Source organism: Ctenopharyngodon idella, chromosome 19, assembly GCF_019924925.1.
Source record: "Ctenopharyngodon idella isolate HZGC_01 chromosome 19, HZGC01, whole genome shotgun sequence".
Classification (NCBI taxonomy): domain Eukaryota; kingdom Metazoa; phylum Chordata; class Actinopteri; order Cypriniformes; family Xenocyprididae; genus Ctenopharyngodon; species Ctenopharyngodon idella.
The window spans coordinates 17,433,603-17,447,855 of NC_067238.1; the positions used below are offsets into that span (position 1 = coordinate 17,433,603).

The 14,253-nt window shown below is 39.7% G+C and overlaps 1 long non-coding RNA gene across 1 annotated transcript; it reads left to right on the forward strand.

Annotated features, from left to right (window-relative positions):
- Nucleotides 1–11,425: 11,425 nt before the first annotated feature.
- LOC127501324 (uncharacterized) lies at nt 11,426–13,934 on the forward strand. Its single transcript, XR_007926582.1, has 4 exons — nt 11,426–11,521; nt 12,297–12,357; nt 12,445–12,677; nt 13,519–13,934. It is a non-coding gene; the product is annotated as an uncharacterized LOC127501324 (long non-coding RNA).
- The last annotated feature ends 319 nt before the right edge of the window (nt 13,935–14,253 follow it).

A 14,253-nucleotide genomic window follows, 5' to 3' on the forward strand; every position in this document is an offset into this window, starting at 1 on the left:
TATCATAAAAATAATTCACTTATATGTAAAATATACATAACTGTTCCAGCAACTCAATCTATGATAACAGACTCAACATCATCTACAACAGCCACAACAACTCCTGCTGAATCTTTCTCCACAACACCAGCAGCCAACACAAGCTCAATGTCTTCTTTCACAACCAGTGCTCACACAGCCAGTGTGCTGCTCGAGATCCGCTGCTCTGAGACGTTTATACCTGAATTCAATGATTAATCCTCTCAGGCTTTCAAGTACAGGGCTAAGCATGTTAAGGACAATGTGAGTTTAACTTAATTGATTCACTATAATGACAGCTTAAAGGGTTAGTTCACCCAAAAATGAAAATTCTGTCATTAAAAGTGGAGTAAGCAATTTTTGATGGGGTATGGATATTGTTGATATTTGAAATCAACCCAAACAAACCCATCCCTTTCTTCATTGCTCCGCCTTAAAAACTCACCCTCCAATCATAACCGCCCTTCTCCGAGTCGGTCTCGAAGCCCAGCCCAATTGCTGCTGGCATGTGAGGCGAATGCACTATTAATGACGCTAAACACCGCATTCTCTCGCGGTCATCAGTGTGCAGTAGTTTAACTGCAAAACTCTCACTATCTGGCCACTGTTACACAAGTAATGCGAGAGTGAATGTGTTTATCCCAGCTGACACGCAACAAAATGCTTCATGAAAAATAAAGCGCAGATGATGAACGGACGACAAGGAAGCACAAAAAAATGAAAGTACAGTCCACAAGAGTAAATACAAACAAGAGTTTGTTGTTAGTTCCCAACAAGCACAGCAGCTCCAGACAATCTATGACACTCAAACCCAGTTTTACTCCCATGTGAAGAGGGATCAAAGCAGCCTCCGCGTCTGTTTTCAGGCCTTCCCGCTTAGCTCTCTCCAGCGCTGGAAAGCTTTTCTAATATTAATGTGGGTCCTAAAGCGCTTGCCCAGTCATAAACCTTCATTCCAGTGATATTCTTTTGAGCTCTTTTGTATTGTGTCTCATCTCTCTTTCTACATCTCTCTTTCTGTTTTGTTTTTTTTTCTTGCTCGTTCTCTCTTCTCGACAGATCGCCCCCTAATGCTGATTGGTTACACGTTTGTTGTTGGTGTCAGCCCGACTAAATTTCAAACAGTGTTTTTGAAAAATGACTAACAACACCTTTAATTCTTCACCCTCATGTCGTTCCACACCCGTAAGACCTTCGTTCATCTTTTGAACACAAGATATTTTTGATGAAATCCGAGAGGTATATGACTCGTCCATAGACAGCAATATAATCACCACTTTCAAGGTACTAAAGACATCATTAAAACAGTCGACGTGACTGCAGTGGTTCAACCTTAATGTTATGAAGTGATGAGAATTCTTTTTGTGCGCAAAAACAAAACAAAAATAAAGGCTTTATTCAACAATCTCTTCTCTTCTGTGTCATTCTGATACGTTGCTTTCGTCCAGCACTTCCAGGTTATTATTGTCCTGCTCCTGCGTCAAAAACAAACGCATGCGTTGTGCTGATCATGTGCAGCTTTGGCCAATACTGAGCCGGCATTCGGACGTAAACACGGAAGCACTGCACTGTGCTTACTGCGTCACCTGAGTAAGGATAATGTCGGGCAAGAGAAGAGATTGTTGAATAAAGTCGTTATTTTTGTTTTGTTTTTGCACACAAAAAGTATTCTCGTCACCTCGTAAAATTAAGGTTGAACCACTGCAGTCACGTCGACTGTTTTAACAATATTTTTTAGTACCTTTCTGGATTGTTAAATTGCTGTCTATGGACGAGAAAACAGCGTCAGCCACTGATTTATATATATCACGATTTCAGTTTGATTTTGATTAACTGTACAGCCCCTTATATTTATTTATTTTGCATATGAAGCTTATCATCAACTCACGAGCCAAATCATACCAAATCACAGGTGTTTATTGTAACTGTCTGTAATTTGTTACAGCTTGAGACAGTCTACAAATTGAAGTATACTTCCTTCATAAGAGCTCATGTTTTAAGCTTCAGGTACATATATAATATTTATAATATTTAAAGTGTATGTGTGTGTATGTGCGCGTGCGCACAGGTGCATGTGAAACTGGGAGGACGCAAGAGATTGGAGTAAACTGGTTAAATTATAAAGGAACACCATATAATACTGTTTCTGATCATTTAATTCCAGAGCTGGGTCAATCATTACCACAACAGAGCTCATGTTCAACTCTACACAATCTGTGCCACCAACTGATGAGATTGTAAATACTTTACTGATTAACCAAACAGCTGTTATTGCCCTGAACATAAGTTCTGCTTCTGTCACAGTTAATGATTCAGGTAGGTCTGATAACACCTGAAAACACACTGAACACACTAAAAAAGGAAAAATAAACCTAACTGAACTGGAAATTAATTAAACACAATTCATTGACTTTTCTTTTGTCAGTGTTGGCATGAGGTTCAATCTAACCTGATCATCTTTTTCTAATATCAGCAGTTAAAACCTCTACAGCTGAACCAATGACTCTTCCTGGATCATCCAACACTAGTGCATCTAAAGCAACATTGCCTATTTCAACCACTCCCTCTTCAGCTGCTTTTCATACAACTCAATCATCCACAACACCAACCATATCATCCACAACTAATGCAACATCTACCACAACAGCATCACAGCCAACAGCTTCTACCTTAATTTCAGTCGGTTCTGTTTCACCAGCTTCTGCAAGTTCAGCGCTTAGTATAAGCAAAACATCAACAACACCTACAACAATATCCTCAACAGCCACATCAACTCTTGCTTCATCATTCAACACAACAACACCACAAAAAACAGCCACAACCATACTCTCTTCAATTGCATTAAAAAGTACAGCTGTTAGTGTAACCAATACATCAACAACCACTACAGGACCCACAACTAAAGTGCCTACAACTACTGCAAAAACAGTACCTGAGATAGTAATAGATCTGGAGTTTCACTCTTCTGACACATTTACGACCGCACTCAACAATTCAGAGTCTCCGGAGTTCAAGAATAGGTCTAAGCTGGTGACAGATCAGGTGAGTTAAAGTTACTGCCTCTCTGATGACAAATTTCTTGACTTTAAACCTGTTTTTAACACAAGAGATCATTTTTATTACCAACGCTTCCACTGTGTGTGTATATTGCGATACCCTTTTTAATGTGATGTTTGTTTGCTATTTGTTCCAGCTTGAAGATATCTACAAACCCAAATATGTTAACTTTCTCAGAGCGATTGTCCAAGGATTCAGGTAAATAAAGCATATTGCAATCATGCATATTTTGTGTGTGTGTGTGTGTGTGTGTGTGTGTGTGTGTGTGTGTGTACAGGTTTGGCTACTTATGAGGACCAAATGTCCTCACTTACATAGGGAAGTATTACGACAACCGACTAGTGAGGACATTTTATTGGTCCTCACCAGTTAAAGAGGCTTATAAAATTGGACAAATCATGTTTTTATTTAAATCTAGTGCACATGTTTCTGTGATGGTTGTGTTTAGGGTTAGGTCATAGAAAATATCATTAACCTAATATAAAATCAATAAAAGCCAATGAAATATCCTCAATAATATAGTGAAACAAACGTGTATGTTTGCGTGTGTGTATTTCAGACCCGGGTCAGTCATCACGACAACACAACTAGTTTTCAGCTTCAACCAACCTGTACCTTCCAGAAAAGAGATTTCAGACACCCTTTTGAAAGCAGTGGAAACTTTGTTTGAAATATCAAATCACTGAATATAATTTCTCAAACAATTTCCGTCAATGGTTCCAGTAAGCACTATGACTCAATAGATATTCTTCTGTAATGTTAATATCATAGAAATACGGACAAGAAAAAGCTAATTTTTATAGTAACATTTTTCCCCATTTTGACTTGAATGAAGCGAAAAAGGTAAACAAGGTATATTTGATCCGTTCCAGCTAATTTGTTAATCTTTTTATTACAGCTTTTGCTACACCTGCCACTCCTTCCACAGATACTACAGCTTCAAGTGCATCAAAGATTGAATTACATCTGCTCCAAGTCACATGCCTCATTATTATGCCAAAAACACTGAGACTTTTCCTGTAGATTCCTTAACCATATATCAACCAAACTTGAGAGTTCAGCAAGACATGCTGTATTAAATTAAACAGCATATACAGTGGTGGTCAGAATTATTGGCACCATTGGTAAATATGATCAAAGATGACTATAAAAATAAATTTGCATTGTTTATCCTTTTGATCTTTAATTCATAAAATTAGCAAAAAACTAACCTTTCATTGAAGGAAAAGAATTGAAAGTGGGGGGAAAATCACATTATGAAATAAATGTTTTTCTCCAAAACACATTGGCCACAATTATTGGAACCCTTTTATTCAATACTTTTTGCAACCTCCTTTTGCCAAGATAACAGTTCTGAGTCTTCACCTATAATGCCTGATGAGTTTGGAGAACACCTGACAAGAGATCAGAGACCATTCCTTCATGCAGAATCTCTCCAGATCCTTCAGATTCCCAGCTCCATGTTGGTGCTTCTTCTCTTCAGTTCACTCCACTCATTTTCTTTAGGGTTCAGGTCAGGGGACTGGGACGGCCATGGCAGAAGCTTCATTATGTGCTCAGTGACACATTTTTGTGTTGATTTTGATGTTTGTTTTGGATCATTGTCCTGATGGAAGATCCAACTACGGCCCATTATAAGATTTCTAGCAGAAGCGGACAGGTTTTGTTTTTTTATCTGTTGGTATTTGATAGAATCCATGATACCATGTATCTGAATAAGATGTCCAGGACCTCCAGCAGAAAAATAGGCCCACACCATTAAAGATCCAGCAGTATATTTAACCTTTTTTGCTGCCAAAAAGCTCTTTTTTTAGTTTCATCTGACCATAGAAGCCGGTCCCATTTGAAGTTCCAGTCTTGTCTGACAACTGAATATTCTGGAGATTGTTTCTGGATGAGAGCAGAGGATTTTTCTTGAAACCCTCCCGAACAACTTGTGGGGATGTAGGTGCTATTTGATAATTTTTTTTAGGCTTTCTGAGACTCAAGACTCAACTAATCTCTGCAATTCTCCAGCTGTGATGCTTGAAGAATCTTTGGCCACTCAAACTCTCCTCCTCACCGCGCATTAGGACAATTTAGAAACACGTCCTCTTCCAGGCAGATTTGTAACATCTTTAGTTGATTGGAACTTCTTAATTGTTGCCCTGATGGTGGAAATGGGGATTTTCTATGCTTTATCTATTTTCTTAAACCCACTTTTTATTTTGTGAAGCTCAACAATCTTTTGCTGCACATCAGAACTATATTCTTTGGTTTTACTCATTGTGATGAATGATTAAGGGAATTTGGCGATTGTGTTTCCTCATGTTTTTACTCCTGTGGAACAGGAAGTCATGGCTGGACAATTTCATGTTCATGATCACCCTGGTGTGCTAAAACAAATGTAAATATGAATGGGAATATACTTCAGAGATATTTATTCATAAAAAATTCTAGGGGTGCCAATAATTGTGGCCAACATGTTTTGGAGAAAAACATTTATTTCATAATGTGATTTTCCCCCCACTTTCAATTCTTTTCCTTCAATGAAAGGTTAGATTTTTGCTAATTTTATGAATTAAAGATCAAAAGGTGTAATGATGGGTCGAATGCGTGAGGATCCATTTGCAGCTTGTTTATTAAAAGTACTTACAGAGTAGACAGGGGCAAAGGCAGAGACACAAACAGGGACAGGCAATGGTCGAGGCAGGCGGCAGACAAGCAGAGTCCAAATAACAGGCAAGGATCAGGGCAGGCGGCAAACAAACACAGTCCAATAAACAGTCCAATGGCAACAGAAATACAATCCACAAGAAAACGCTCAGAAGTGATCACCGGGGCAAATCAAGACTTCGCAAAGGGTGTGTGTGTGTGTGTGTCTTAAATAGTCCAGGTAATGATTTGCAGGTGTGTGTGGCACTTGGTGATTGGTGTGGAGTGTGCAGGTGATTGGAAGGGAGGATTATGGGAAATGGAGTCCAGGAACAGACAGTGATCGTGACATAACGCCCCCTTCCGGAAGGCGCGTCCTCGCGGCGTAAATGGCCCAGATAGGGAGGGGGGGTGGGTGCATTGGAGACCTGTTGGCAGACGGGAACGGGGTCTCCAATGCAGGTCCAGGAACTCGGGCAGCCACGGGGGGTCAGGTGCCACGGGCAGCCACGGCGGGTCAGGTGCCACGGGCAGCCACGGCGGGTCAGGTGCCACGGGCAGCCACGGCGGGTCAGGTGCCACGGGCAGCCACGGCGGGTCAGGTGCCACGGGCAGCCACGGCGGGTCAGGTGCCACGGGCAGCCACGGCGGGTCAGGTGCCACGGGCGACCACGGCGGGTCAGGGTCCGTAGCTGGCCACAGCAGTTCACAGGCGGTTGAAGGCCGTGGGCGTGTAAGGTCCCCACCCGCAAGCTCAAGCAATTCGGAGGCCGCTGATGATCGCGGCCGTGCAGGGTCCCCACCCACAAGCTCCCCACCCTCAGGTATATGGCCCCCCCCCAAAAAGTTCTTGGGGAATTCAACGGAGGCCGTGGCGGTTTCGTGGGTAAGGATCTCGGGTGGCGCCGGCAGGGCGAGGAGCTCGGGTGGCGCCGGCAGGGCGAGGAGCTCGGGTGGCGCCGGCAGGGCGAGGAGCTCGGGTGGCGCCGGCAGGGCGAGGAGCTCGGGTGGCGCCGGCAGGGCGAGGAGCTCGGCGCCGGCCTCCGTGGCCGTATCAGGAAGAGCGGGCTGCTCTGGGACGGCAGCGGGCTGCTCTGGGACGGCCTCCGGGCCTACAGTGGGCTCTGGGAAGGCCTCCGGGCCTTGAGGGCTGGAGGAAGCCTTCTTCCTCCTCCTCCTCCGTTTGCATAGTTGAGGCGGTGGCTCTGTGCCTACCTCCTCGGTGGGTGCTGCAGCGGGCTCACGGGTTGGAGCGGACTCGCGGACTGGAGCTGGTTCTGGAGTGGACTCACTGGCTGGAACGACCCCTATGTTCCCAGACACTGGCGGGGCGGCCATCTTGCCCGTGGGCACTGGCAAAGCGGCCATCTTGTCCATAGCATCCAGAGAATTTGAGTGCGTCGCAACCGGCGAGCTTGAGTGCGTCGCAACCGGCGAGCTTGAGTGCGTCGCAACCGGCGGAGGCTTAGGAATGCCAGCCGCTCGTACTGAAGTCAGCGCTGGATCAGCCACACTGGAACGCAACCCACTCCGCTCCCAAACAGATCCAGAGACGTGATGTAATTCTAGAGGATCAACGGAGACTTGACTTGGCTCTGGAAGATCAGCGGAGACATGATGTGATGATGTTGTGGCCGCCATTTTGTGCAGGCTCTCTTTAGAGGCAGCCATTACATGGGGGGACGAGGTGTCGCGTTCCTCCGCGACACCCACAGTAAAAAGTGAACCAACAGTAAGCAGGGCAAAGTCCAGAAATTCCACGAACGACCCTCGGGGACCATTAATAAGTAAGTAGTCCTTCAATGGTTCGTTTAATCCATAGCCAAAGAAGTCAATGAGGGCACAGTCAGGCAGGTCAGAGAAATAGGCAATGTCTAAAAACTTCTGAATGTGGTCCTCGAGTGTACAATTACCTTGCCGAAGGCGGACGAGGCGTATTGCTGGGTCCATGCTAAGGCTGGAAGCGCTTGTAGAAGCTGCTGGATCGTTTGATGGCGAAGTCTTCTGTAATGATGGGTCGAATGCGTGAGGATCCATTTGCAGCTTGTTTATTAAAAGTACTTACAGAGTAGACAGGGGCAAAGGCAGAGACACAAACAGGGACAGGCAATGGTCGAGGCAGGCGGCAGACAAGCAGAGTCCAAATAACAGGCAAGGATCAGGGCAGGCGGCAAACAAACACAGTCCAATAAACAGTCCAATGGCAACAGAAATACAATCCACAAGAAAACGCTCAGAAGTGATCACCGGGGCAAATCAAGACTTCGCAAAGGGTGTGTGTGTGTGTGTGTGTCTTAAATAGTCCAGGTAATGATTTGCAGGTGTGTGTGGCACTTGGTGATTGGTGTGGAGTGTGCAGGTGATTGGAAGGGAGGATTATGGGAAATGGAGTCCAGGAACAGACAGTGATCGTGACAAAAGGATAAACAATGCAGATTTATTTTTATAGTCATCTTTGATCATAATTACCAAGGGTGCCAATAATTCTGACCACCACTGTATATTATCTTATGCATAATATTTGCAATTATAGCACACTCTCAATTTAGGGTATTTAAAGATAAGCTTGATTTTGCACTATTTCTCAAGAATATATTTCTTAAATTGAAAATTGAAAATATTAATTTAAAAGCTGTTAAAAAAAATGGAATGAATTTTTTTATTTTCATGCTATCTTCTGGGAGGGAGAAGAGGATCTTTTCTGCATGTAATTCCTAATGTTTTTATTATTTCTATAATTATTTTCACATTTAAACATTGTAAAAGTTCGCTCAGCTGTATTAAGGGTATACTGGTTATATTCTGTTTTGGTCTTTTTTTGTCATATTTTATTATAATCAAATAAACACTTTTATGTGTTTATGTGGCCCAAAATATTTTGCCTTCCTGAAAAGACACACTTCACAAATACCTTAAATGCTAAACATTGTGTGTCTATCTGTGCAATGAACAATTTTCAAAATGCAACTAGACTCAGTTTACTTTTAGTTTTAGGTCACTCTTTCTGTGGTTTACAGAAGTTCATCTGGAAAACTGTAAACTGAGAACTGGTATTTTTGTGAAATGTTGATAAGGGTTGATAAGATACAGAGATGACGGAGGAGCGTCATTCACTAGATGCTGCCAATGATCATTCTTCTGGAATTTTTGGCAGTGAATCAAGAAGCTGCAGATAGAAATGTCAATCAAGCTATTTTGGTGTGAGGATGAGAAAATGGAAAAATAGACATTCACTCAAATGTTAAAATCAGCCGTGAATGTTCTGAATGGTATGACCCTAAACTCTGACACTGCTGCAAATAAGGATCACTGTTTGATTGTTTGTTTTTTGACTGACTGACCTAAAGCTAATGTCACAGAAGGTCCTTATTAATGTTAACACAAGATAGCTATTAGAAATAATAAACATAATAAAATAGAGTTATTAGAATCTGAAGCAGGCAGGAGAGGAAGGCTGGGTGTGAACATCAATAACATTGAACAGGAGCTGGGTGAGGAAACAGGCTTGGTGTTGAACAGGACCAGTGGAGATGAAGAAAAGTCTGTGCAGGATGGGACCACCAGAGGCAGAAGAGGTTTGTGGGCTGGAATGGGGTGCTGGAATGACCAGTAGATGGCTGCAGAGGACCACTCGTTAGCTCATTTGCCATTTACACTCCTTTTCCTGTGCATTTCTTTTCGTATTTATGACAAAGAACTACACAGTTGCAGATATCATAATCTATAAATAAATGCACACATGTTGTCCTCTTCTTTTGACGCTGGCGCTGCGCTGCTGCGGTTTGAAGAACACACTGAATTACGGCGATTAAAATACGGGGATGAGCTGAAGCCTGTTTTAAAGGGGACAGAGGCGATAACAAATGAGTATACTTATTACGGAGATAATCTCAAATTTTTAGGGGGGCTGGGTGGAAATTTAGGGGGGCCAAAGCAGTGTGGAATCCAATCATAATCACACACTGGAAGGATTGAATTGATACATTCACGGAAATAAATGAACATGCAGATAAGAATTGAAAAGCCCAGGTCCTTCCTGTTGCTTCCTGTACAGAACCATGTGAACAGCCAAACACCAGTGAGATGTCTAAAATGCATTTTTCCTAACCAACTTTGAGCTTGGCACAGCAGTTAATTTCACTTCCAAAATGCACTAAAACTACCAAAACACTTTATGTGTTTCAAATCAACTTCCATAACACTAGCAAAGGTTTCACCCACCAAGTACACTTTGTCAGTCATAAAATAATGACCTAAAAACACTAACAACAGGTGGCATTGCACATTTTCTTTTGTAACATTTCTTTAAAAAAAAAAAAAAAAAAGTTAAAATAAAGCAATAAGCCCCATGGGTTTACAATGAATTTATAATAGATAAGGGGCGTTGTTAGGCATGACGCGGAGCGGAGGTTACCACACAATACAAGAATTAAAGACAAAAAATATGTATCAATGCAACTTTCATGAAGTAAAATCATTAAAAGCCTTCCTTCCGCTGGAAAAAATAGTCCGTGACCATGAACAGCAACAGAAGTTACATTATTACGCCATTAGATGGCAGCAAAGATTGTCTTTATGAGCGAGTCACTCATTCGCAAAGACTTTTATATTGAAACTTGTTGTGAGCACGGAACAAGACGCAACTGACAAATGCTTTGACTAGCGCTGTCAGTGTCAGCAGGGCACGGGAAAACCCATTAAATGTTGAAAAGACAAGATCTCAGTGGACATTCAAATGAATTTTTTATAATGATCATAGGACTGACCTGAAGAAAAATGCTAAATCTGAATACAGGTAATACACTCGGTCACTCAATAATCATTCAGATTTAGCATTTTCCTTCAGGTCAGTCCTATGGTAATGGCATAATAATGTAACTTCTGTTGCTGTTCACGGTCACGGACTATTTTTTCCAGCGGAAGGAAGGCTTTTAATGATTTTACTTCATGAAAGTTGCATTGATACATATTTTTTCGTCTTTAATATTTGTATTGTGTGGTAACCGTTTTATAAAAGCAATAAGCCCCGTGAAGCCATGGTTTACAGTGAATTTATAACAGCTAAGGGCTCCGCGTTGTACCTAACAACGCCCCTTAGCTGTTATAAATTCACTGTAAACCATGGCTTGGGGCTTATTGCTTTAATTGTCCATGTTTACATTACACTACAAAATTATCCTTTAGATAAAGATGATAATGAAATAGATGCTAAAGAAATTGTTTTTGAAGGTTTTGAGCTACAATCCACTGTGGCTGGTCTAATTGTTTTGATTAGTATTCCTTTTTTTTTTTTTTTTTTTTTTGATTTGTAATATATTTTCAGTACAGTATTGCTGTCTTATTGAGCTTGTGTAGGTTTTGAACTTAAGTTTAACAGTTTTAAAAATAACATGTGATCGTACAATTTGGCCTGCAAGTACATAGTGCTGATGATTGTATCTGAGAGAAGAATTCATGTCATGTAAAAGATGTAATCAACAAATGCATTTTGTGCCAAAGCAATTAAAAAAAAAGATCCAGTTTCACTCACAAAGAATGCTTTTGTGCTCGGAGAGTTCTAGAAAAGTTACCTAAGTATTGAGAAATGTGTAATGACTGTAAGAAACAAGTGCAGAGGAACATTATAGTTTATTCCTGCATTTCAATGAAAGGGAAAAACCCTTCATGTCATCATTGTGTGCATTTAAAAGGCAGTATCATCGCAAGTATAAGAAGTAAAAAACTGGGACATAACTTGCAGGCTTACTTAAAACCACCGAGGCAACAGCGAATTCAAATCAACACGTTCAGTTATAAATCTGCTTAAAGATTGGTAAGAACATTTTATTTCACTAAAGATGTTTGTGTAAATTATATTTATATATTAAAGTGTGGGAAATATCACAAAAGGAAATCATCAAAACTTTTTTATGGGACATAGCATGAGTGTTAAATTAAATTAAATGAATTATAAAGTTTTGTAACACATCTTCAGTCACAAGAAAATTGCACTTCTGTTTACAAGTAACCTTTATATGCTGCAAAAAATGCTTACTTTCTTACTTGTCTTGTTTCTATAGTCCAAATATCTAAAAATTCTTAAATCAATAAGCATTTTCTAGACAAGTAAAAATTATTGTCTTGTTTTCAGAAAAAATAAGTCAAAATTAATTGAGTTTTCCCTTAAAACAAGCAAAATAATCTGCCAATGGGTAAGCAAAATTTTATTTCAAACCGAAAACAAGATTATTTTGCTTGTCCATTTGTTTTTTGAAATGCTGGTGTTAATAATGAGTCATAGGAAAATATTGTAGCTAAATAAAAAAAATATAATAAATAAATATTAAGAGAGTCATAATAGTAAAATACTGTAGCTATAGGAATTTGATTTGAATATTGTTATATTAAATCATTACTCTTATTGTTACTGTTGTTATTGTTATTATGTCTCAGCAGACATCTCTGGTCTTTCCCTCTTTAGGATTTTGTTTTTCACTTTTCAACATATTCTAGAAATGTTATGTTAAAACTATAGCTTCAACAGGTTACTTACATTAATAAAGTTCACACATAGTTAACTCTTCAGTGACATATTGCTCACATTGCAGACTCACTGGACGCTTTCCAACATGGAGAGAAAAGCTTTTATTATTTTGTACATTTTGATTGGTAGGTGAATCAACTTTTACAACAATTGAGATAAAAAATATCATAAAAATAATTCACTTATATGTACAATATACATAACTGTTTCAGCAACTCAGTCCACAATAACAGACTCAACATCATCTACAACAGCCACAACAACTCTTGCTGAATCTTCCTCCGCAACACCAGCAGCCAACACAAGCTCAATGTCTCCTTTCACAACCAGTGCTCACACAGCCAGTGTGCTGCTCGAGATCCGCTGCTCTGAGACGTTTATACCTGAACTCAATGATTAATCCTCTCAGGCTTTCAAGGACAGGGCTAAGCATGTTAAGGACAACGTGAGTTTAAACCCACTTAATTGATTCACTATAACGGCAGCTTACATCAGGGATTCACAAACGTTTTGTCAGCCAAACCCCTTAAACTTTACTTGATGTACCTCCTAAGATTTTAATTCAAAACAAAGGCACATTCCTGTATTCAGGGTTCTCTGATGTTGGTTAATGGTCACATGCATGTAAACAGATAAAATATGTAAGAGGTTTTTTTTTCCCAATTAGTGTTTTATTTTGATTGTAAAAATGTCTTGGCATAGTTTTTGTAGCTAGATTTTAAAGTAAACTCAAAGTTCTCTTTAGTTGTTTTAGTGTCCAAATTACAGTTCACATTACATACACTGGAGTTTTAAGAGCCTAATCAAATTGAATAATTAAAATAATACTACTTTACTGCAAATAGTAATAACAATTGTACTGCTAAATGAATTTATATCTTAAATAGTGATATTAAAATAAAAATATTAATACAGTTATTAAAAATTAACTAACTAATAACCCCTAACAACTAACAAACCCTCAAGCTTTTATTTTTGCTGTGCAGTTGTCTGATGAAATGCTGTAAACATCTGTCCTCAAAAATTTGAGAAATAACACATTGCTTTCCTAAAATACATGTTAAACTCACAGAATATACAGAAAGAGTTTGCTAGAAGCAGAATTTGCTGTGAACCGAAACCTCGAAAACGGTATCAGCCTTTGAGTTGATATATCGTGATTTCAGTTTGATTTTGATTAACTGTACAGCCCCTTATATTTATTTATTTGAAGCTTTTGATAAACTCACAAGCCAAATCATACCAAATTACAGGTGTTTATTGTAACTGTCTGTAATTTGTTACAGCTTGAGACAATCTATAAATTGAAGTATCCTTCCTTCATAAGAGCTCATGTTTTAAGATTCAGGTACATATATAATATTTATAATAATATTTAAAGTGTGTGTGCGTGTGTGTGTGTTTGTTTTCATGATTTATGAGGACACAAATTTGTATAATGACATGGGTATTACACTGGTATTACGACGTAAACATGTTTTATGAGGACATTTCATGAGTCCTCATATTTAAAATAGCTTTAATAACATACTAAACAATGTTTTATTAAAAATGTAAAAATGCAGACAGTTTTCTGTGATGGGTAGGTTTAGGGGTAGTGTAGGGGGAGAGAATGTATAGTTTGTACAGTATAAAAACCATTACGTCTGTGGAATGACCTCACTAAGATAGCAAAACAAACCTGTGTGTGTGTGTGTGTGTGTGTGTGTGTGTGTGTCTGTGTGTGTGTGTGTGTGTGTGCATTAAACTGGGAGAAAGTAAGTAAACTGGTTATATACTGTAGTGGTCAAACTGTCAAATCATAAATGAACACAGTATAATACTGGTTCTGAATTTCTTGCAGAGCTGGGTCAGTCATTACAGACACAGAGCTCACGTTCAACTCTACACAGTTTGTGCCATCAAATGTTGAGATTTCAAAAATTAACATAAGTTCTGTTTCTGTCACAGATTCAGGTAGGTCTGATTACATCTGAAAGAAAGATAGAAAAAAAATCTTGTTTTACATGTGTTCAGTTTTA